This window comes from Pelobates fuscus, chromosome 9, assembly GCF_036172605.1.
Source record: "Pelobates fuscus isolate aPelFus1 chromosome 9, aPelFus1.pri, whole genome shotgun sequence".
NCBI classification, from domain to species: domain Eukaryota; kingdom Metazoa; phylum Chordata; class Amphibia; order Anura; family Pelobatidae; genus Pelobates; species Pelobates fuscus.
In genome coordinates this window covers 169,673,411-169,680,592 of record NC_086325.1, presented here as the reverse complement: position 1 = coordinate 169,680,592, position 7,182 = coordinate 169,673,411, and positions in this window count along the sequence as shown.

Genomic DNA, 7,182 nt, shown 5'->3' with positions numbered 1-7,182 from the left:
TTTCCCCAACAATAGCGATAGAATGCCTTTATTAAGGAAGCCAACCAATCACAGCACTCGGACTAAGCATTCAAATAGTCAGAATGCCTTAATAAAGAGAGCCAACCAATCACAGTGCTCAGACTAAGCAATCAAACAGATAGAATGCCTTTATTAAGGAAGCCAATCAATGGCAGCGCTCGGACTGAGCATTCATAGCGATAGAATGCCTTTATAAATGGAGCCAACCAATCACAGTGCTTGGACTGAGCATTTATAGAGATAGAATGCATTTATAAAGAGTCAACCAATCAAAGCGCTCAGACTGAGCATTCATAGTGATAGAATGCCTTTATTAAGGAAGCCAACCAATCACAGCACTCGGACTAAGCATTCAAATAGTCAGAATGCCTTAATAAAGAGAGCCAACCAATCACATCGCTCAGACTAAGCAATCAAACAGATAGAATGCCTTTATAAAGGGAGCCAATCAATGGCGGCGCTCGGACTGAGCATTCATAGCGATAGAATGCCTTTATAAATGGAGCCAACCAATCACAGTGCTTGGACTGAGCATTTATAGAGATAGAATGCATTTATAAAGAGAGCCAACCAATCACAGTGCTCAGACTGAGCATTCATAGAGATAAAATGCCTTTATAAAGGGAGCCAACCAATCAAAGCGCTCAGACTGAGCATCCATAGAGATATAATGCCCTTATAAAGAGAGTCAACCAATCAAAGCGCTCGGACTGAGCAATCATAGAGAAAGAATTCCTTTATAAAGAGTCAACCAATCACAGCGCTCGGACTGAGCAATCATAGAGAAAGAATTCCTTTATAAAGAGTCAACCAATCACAGCGCTCGGACTGAGCAATCATAGAGAAAGAATTCCTTTATAAAGAGTCAACCAATCACAGCGCTCGGACTAAGCATTCATAGCGATAGTATGCCTTTATAAAGAGAGCCAATCACAGCGCTCAGACTAAGCAATCAAACAGATAGAATGCCTTTATAAAGGGAGCCAATCAATGGCAGTGCTCGGACTGAGCATTCATAGAGATAGAATGCCTTTATAAATGGAGCCAACCAATCACAGCGCTTGGACTGAGCATTCATAGAGATAGAATGCCTTTATAAAGAGAGCCAACCAATCACAGTGCTCAGGCTGAGCATTCATAGCGATAGAATGCCTTTATAAAGGAAGCCAACTAATCACAGCAATCGGACTAAGCATTCAAATAGTCAGTATTTCTTTATAAAGGGAGCCAACCAATCACGCTGTTTGGACTGAGCATTCATAGTAATAGAATGCCTTCATAAAGAGAGGCCAATCAATGGCAGCACTCTGACTGAGCATTCAAATAGTCAATATTCCTTTATAAAGGGAGCCAACCAATCACGCTATTTGGACTGAGCATTCATAGTAATAGAATGCCTTTATAAAGAGAGCCTATCAATGGCAGCGCTCGGACTGAGCATTCATAGCGATAGGATGCCTTTATAAAGAGTCAACCAATCACAGCGCTCAGACTGAGCATTCATAGAGATAGAATGCCGTTATAAAGAAAGCCAACCGATCAAAGCGTTCGGACTGAGCATTCAAATAGTCAGAATGCCCTTATAAAGGGAGCCAACCAATCACAGCACTCGGACTTAACATTCAAATAGTCAGAATGCCTTTGTAGAGAGCCAACCAATCACAGCGCTCAGACTAAGCATTCATAGAGATAGAATGCCTTTATAAAGGAAACCAACCAATCACAGCGCTCAGACTGAGAATTTACAGAGATAGAATGCCTTTATAAAGGGAGCCAACCAATCACAGCGCTCAGACTAAGCATCCATAGAGATATAATGCCCTTATAAAGCGAGCCAACCGATCACAGCGCTCGGACTAAGCATTCATAGCGATAGAATGCCTTTATAAAGCGAGCCAACCGACCACAGCGCTTGGACTTAGCATTCATAGCGATAGAATGCCTTTATAAAGTGAGCCAACCGATCACAGCGCTCGGACTAAGCATTCAAATAGTCAGAATGCCTTTATAAAGAGGGCCAACCAATCACAGCGCTCTGACTGAGCATTCATAGAGGTAGAATGCCTTTATAAAGGGAGCCAACCAATCACAGCGCTCGGGCTAACCATTCATAGCGATAGAATGCCTGTATAAAGGTAGCCAACCAATCACAGCGCTCGGACTGAAGGGCTGTAAATGCTTTTGATGAGACTATCTTTGAAATCTAATTGCCCCACCACCGGTCTCCGAAGCATCCATCTCCAAGATAAACGGCCAGGAAGGCTCAGGATGCACCAGAACAGGAGCTGAGGCAAAAAAAAAAAAAGCTTTAAGAAATTCAAATGCTTTTATTGCCTCATGAGACAATTCTAGATGATATAGATTTATTTTTTGGTCATGGCAGCGATAATCTGAGAAAACTATTTTATAAAATGCCTGTAGTAATTAGCAAACCCAATAAACCTTTGTATGTCTTTAAGTCCGACAGGCAAGGGCCAATACATGATAATGGTCAGTTTCTCAGAATCCATTTGAAACCCATCTGAGGGGATGTAGCTTTGGTTGGTTGAATAATCATTTTCTAGTTTGCAGTAGAAACCATAAGTGTTCACAGAACAGTCCTAACATGTTTGTGATGTGTCTAAATGTCTGACCAATGTAAAAAAAATTAACAATTGAGTGTAAATATTCCCTGAAAACATCATTGATGAGATCTTGGAAGACAGCAGGAGTGTTAAACAACCTGAAGATCATTACAGTGTATTAGTTATAACCACTTCAGGTGTTCAATGCTGTCTTCCACTCATCATCCCAAAACCAATGTACAAGAAGGCGAGTTAATGACTTGGAACATTATTTCTTCCTCATGTAAGAGACCAACAGATAGGGTAATGTTCTCTTTCTCATGAGTAACCATGGGAATGGTTAATGGTCTACTACTTATGGCCTCACCGGCCAAGGGTGTTGTTCTCTGCTTAAGTGGCAGATAACTAAGGCATATAAAATAGTTGGTGGCCTTTTGCATAACTAAGGTATATAAAATAGTTGGTGGCCGCAGAGTCAATGACAGTCATAGTATGGGTAACAGTAGATACAGGAAGGAGGAACCTAGGAGATGAGTATTTAGGGGACAGCGACAACACATACAAGATCCCAGGGTTTTCCGAGCGGCTAGGACAATTACTTCTTAGATGTCCTGTCCTTCCACACTATAGGCATAACACTTCTATTCTCCTATACATTCTGTCTCAGATTGAGCCAGTTAAGTTAGGAGTTCTACAGTAGGTACTCTAGGAGACAGATGAACCAGAGCCGGTCTAATTTTAGATGTTTTTGTCTCACTCTGATATCTATGTCTGACATGTACAGAATGAGTTCTTCTAAATCATCAGGAAGGTCCCTAGCAGCCAGTTCATCCTGCAGCATCTCATTTAGGCCTTCAAAGAATATAGCAGTCAGAGCATTATTGTTCCATGACACTTCAAATGCTAGTGTGAAGAACTGTCTGCAATGGGTCTGATACCTTTCAGCCAAGAGGACTAAACACTTCCTTAACCCCTTAAGGACACATGACATGTCTGACATGTCATGATTACCTTTTATTCCAGAAGTTTGGTCCTTAAGGGGTTAAAGGCTTCTATGTAGCGAACATAACCAAAAGGCTCATTACTTTCCCATAGTAGGTTGATCAAGGCCAAGGTTTTCCTTCAGGTAAATTCATTATGAAATCCACTTAGGATCTGTCAGTAGGAAAAGAGTTGGGGACCATTTCGATATGTAGCCCTATCTGGTTAAGAAAGACTCTGCACAACGTGAGGTCACATGTACACCTAGTTGGAGGTGTGAAATGTACCGCAGTGGACACTGCGGTAGAAGGAGCAGAGGGTTCCCCATGAATCCCAGTAGCTTGATCTTCAGGTTGAAGACAAGTGGTTCTGGAAAAGATTGTTTGCAAAACATGCGGAAATTGATCCTTTCTATGATCAAATTGCTCCTTTATAACTTCATAGGAAGCTAGTTGTTGCCACATGTTTGCGGGGCCCTTGTCCCTGTCATAATGTCAAGGACAGATGAAGTAAGTTGCAAACAGTGAGGAAAGTAGAACACTACACAGACAAGACGTATTACCAGATCGTGGCCGGGCTTAATATGTATAGTATAGAATAGTCGGATACAAGCCTAGGTCACAATTTAAGACAGACGGATAAAAGAATATAACAAAGCCAAGGCTCAGGTATATAAGAATATAGAATAAAGGGATAAACAAAGCCAAGTCACTTACCAGAAATACGAAGGATAAAGGAGCGCACTCTTGGGCTAACAATAACCACAACAGGGCAATGAAGATAGGTCACAAAGGTTTTATATAGGCCTTTGATTGGCCTGTGTCATGACACCAAAGCGAACGTGACTCATGTTGTGTGGGCAGAGTAGTGGCAGAGCGCCCACACAAGACACAGGTCACAACTTGAATAAAGAGAGAGGCGGAGCATTCCGTGTCATTGCCAGTGTCGGAACGTCCTAAGTTATTGTGTTCGGCATAGGAATCCCTAGATCGGGGAGAGTGCCCAGAACCGTTGGTGGACATCTGGCTCGAGGAGCAGGTATGACATGTACATTTCGGTGCTGGTCAATCAACACTAGTCAATTGGCTCTTCTTTTCTCCAACTTAAACTGAGATCACACAAACCAACAATTGTGGTCTTTAGTTACCAGAGAGCACATTTATGTTTTCCGTTTACTGATTTTTCTCACCTTGGCTGGCCTATTATGTTGTTAAATCTCTGTGTTCCCTTGAATGCAGCCCGTTTTTGATTATTTTATTTCTAACATTTTCTGTTAAGCCCGGTCACTAACTAAGGTCCGCTAATATGCTACTCTTCCCGTTTCTCTGGCTAACATAGGTCTGCGTATTGTAATAATTTGTATTTCATAGAGTAGCAGTTTTCTGACACTGTTATCCAGTTTTCTTTAAAGAGTTAACCTGGGTGCAACCCAATCGTTGTGCTGTGCCTGCTCTGTCACCCAGTGCTACAAAGTATGTGCTCCGTAGGATACTGACTTCTCCGCAGCTAGTTTAGGTCTTTGGATGCTCTAATGTAGTGTTTCCCCATCTAAATTTTAAACCAAATAACTGTTTCAGGCTCTGAAAGCTTGCTTGGATTTTTGCCCTGCCACAACTACTGTGCATTAACCCTTTGCAACATGGAAAATATGCCAAAGCTATTCTATAACAATTACTAGAGATATATTTTGTAAGAGAAGGAAAATATAATTTGTTTCATATTGATGTAAATGTTGCTGTTATGAAGAAGCTGACTGTGCCGGTTGATTGACATCCATCAAGGATTCAGCATTTTGTGTTCATTGTTATTTATATTTCATTGTTCCAGATCTGTCATATACCAACTCAGAGAGAACCATTGCTTCACTCTGCCTGGCTCCAACATGGAAGCTGGTGGAGATCTGAAGAGGAAAGGACAGTCTGGTAGCTGAGGAGCTGCTAGCCAAAGGAAACACAAGGAAAAAAAAAGGTATTTATGTTTTAAATTTCACAAAACCATTTATACAACTGCAAAGATGAACAAATAGAAAATGCGTATAAAATATAAAGGGGGTTATATTCAGTGCATATAGTTATTCACTATGGAAATATGACAATAAATATTAATATCAAAAAGTAATCAATTCACTTTGTAATAACTTTAAAAATAAATAAATATTCTGAACGGCTTAGTGAAGTATGACAAGTGTTGTTAGATCATCCGCAAATCCCGTGTGTGTGAAAGTTCACACAAACAGAACCCACTCAATCAGTGTGCACGGAGATCGCGCGGCACACACAGTAAGGGGGGATAATCTTGGAATAATACAGGGGGAAATAGCTGAACTGGTGAATTTCTCCAATTCTGCCATTTTAATTTTTTACATTTTCAGTTCCCACTTTAATGGAAAAACTCACAGTGTGCACCAGGATCTCTGTTATATTAGGGCTCACAATTTCAGTGGTCACTAGCCGGAAAATTCACCCGATTCATGGACTCTCCATGCTTGCAGCGGCAAGTAACTTTTAAGTCCTGTCTAGTAGCACTGCTGTATGTTATGTTCTGTGTGCACAAATCAGTAATCAGAAGGGCCTAATAGTTCCAGCTTTACATAGCAGAGTAATGTTTGGTGCAACCACTTCTGGCAGCTGAAAATCACCTCCACCTGCAGAGTATTATTAACAAACAATGCACACTGCTAAGGTGTGACTAAGGATAGTATAAACTGGTGGAACGTGGCCAAGGTGGACAGTATCTCCTTTCCCCATTGTCCACGTTCAAACATTTTAAACTGATATAGTGTGGCCCATATAAACTAGTGGAGTGTAGCCAAGACGGACAGTATAGACTGGTTGAGTGTGGCCAGGATGGAAAGTATAGACTGGTGAAGGTGAAGTGTGGCCGAGATGGACAGTATAGACTTATAGACTGGTGGAGTGTGGTCAGGATGGACAGTATAGACTGGTTGAGTGTGGCCAAGATGGACAGTATAGATTGGTGGAATGTGGCCAAGATGGACAGTATAGAGTATAGACTGGTGAATTGTGGCCAAGATGGACAGTATAGACTGGTGGAGTATGGCCAGTATAGACTGGTGAAGTGTGGCCAGGATGAACAGTATAAACTGGTGAAATGTGGCCAAGATGGACAGTATAGACTGGTGGACAGTATAGACTACTGGAATTTGGTCAAGATGCAGAGAAAAGACCAGGAATATAGTGATCATGGATAGTTCAGACTAGTTATGTATCCTCCAGGAGGAGAGTACAGACTGTCAGAGTGTAACTGAGAAGGAGAGTACAGAGGGATAGAATCCAGTTGAGATAGAGTGTGTAGATGGGTAGAGCGTGGCTGAGGTGGAGAGTGCAGATGGGTAGAGCGCGGCTGAGGTGGAGAGTACAGACGCGTAGAGCGCGGCTGAGGTGGAGAGTACAGATGGGTAGAGCGCGGCAGAGATGAAGAGTGTAGATGGGTAGAGCGCGGCTGAGATGAAGAGTGTAGATGGGTAGAGCGCGGCTGAGAGAGAGTGCAGCTGAGTAGAGCGGGGCTGAAATTGAGAGTGCAGATGGGTAGAGCACAGCTGAGATGGAGATTGTAGATGGGTAGAGCGCGGCTGAGGTGCAGAGTACAGGCAGGT